This window comes from Chinchilla lanigera, unplaced genomic scaffold (genome assembly GCF_000276665.1).
Source record: "Chinchilla lanigera isolate Chin_1 unplaced genomic scaffold, ChiLan1.0 scaffold00070, whole genome shotgun sequence".
Classification (NCBI taxonomy): Eukaryota; Metazoa; Chordata; class Mammalia; order Rodentia; family Chinchillidae; genus Chinchilla; species Chinchilla lanigera.
The window spans coordinates 5,305-6,324 of NW_004955471.1; the positions used below are offsets into that span (position 1 = coordinate 5,305).

At 36.5% G+C, this 1,020-nt stretch overlaps 1 long non-coding RNA gene across 1 annotated transcript; it reads right to left on the reverse strand.

Annotated features, from left to right (window-relative positions):
- Positions 1-261: 261 nt before the first annotated feature.
- On the reverse strand, positions 262-1,017 carry LOC106150308. Its single transcript, XR_001237044.1, has 2 exons — positions 979-1,017; positions 262-317 (listed from the first exon to the last, which is right to left on the reverse strand). It is a non-coding gene; the product is annotated as an uncharacterized LOC106150308 (long non-coding RNA).
- Between the last annotated feature and the right edge of the window lie 3 nt (positions 1,018-1,020).

Consider the following 1,020-nt stretch of genomic DNA (forward strand, 5'->3'; position numbering starts at 1 on the left):
GAAGTAGCTCAGGGGCAGAGTGCTGGCCTAGCACATACAAAGCCCTGAGTTCAATCGCCACCATCATCAAAACACAAAGACAGAAAAGTCAAACAGCCCTCATTCTGAACTGGGCAACACGAAATGAAAGCCCTGAGCACTCACCACGAGGAGAGCCGTGAATACACTGCGGCAATTCCTCACACACACCTGCCTTGGAATGGCCAAGCTAAAGAAGCCTACAGATCAGAAAACGATCCTCCTCTTCCGTGTAGTTTTTCCTTTGTTTGTCCACTTGATATCTGTAGCCTATGCAAAGGAGATTTGTGCCACCAAATCTAGAAAAGTCAGATATAAGAAGAAATACAAATCCTATATAATCTATTTTAAATTTGGTTGTTCTCTAGTTATAATGAGACATAAAAGCTGTATTACAACTTAAAATTTCTATCCAAATAACCTCAACTACATTCAGTAACATTTGTCCCGTAAAATCATCTGCATTATTATTTTATCATCTTCATTACTATTATAAAAAGAAGTGCAGAGTCAAATGTTGTGATCATACTTCAGAAGGGAATGTAAACTGCTCTGACATAATTCAAAGATGCAGGGAAATGATACTGACAACATTTACCGCTTTAGAATGTCTTTCTTGGAAGAAATTTCTTAGCTTAACCACTTTACAGTTTACCCTGCCTGTCACTCAGGCAGTGCATTTGTTTATGTACTGATTATCCCAAGTATAGCTCAGACAGGGGTGATTCTAACAAATCAATGCTTGTTTGCATGAGAAACACTGGTACTCCTCAATTTTACATTTCCTGTTATATTATCCTACAGAAAAAATTTAAAAATAACATTCTTGATCATCATGTACTTAGAGAATTGGGCTGATGAGTGGTTAAACTCTCATTTCATTTCCTTTAAAAAATGAATGTATCACATTACGGAAGGTATATTAACTACCATATTTATTAGTATGCAAAGGACCTTTACATCAAGTCCTTTTATGATACTTTTTCTTCTTTGAATTCTTGC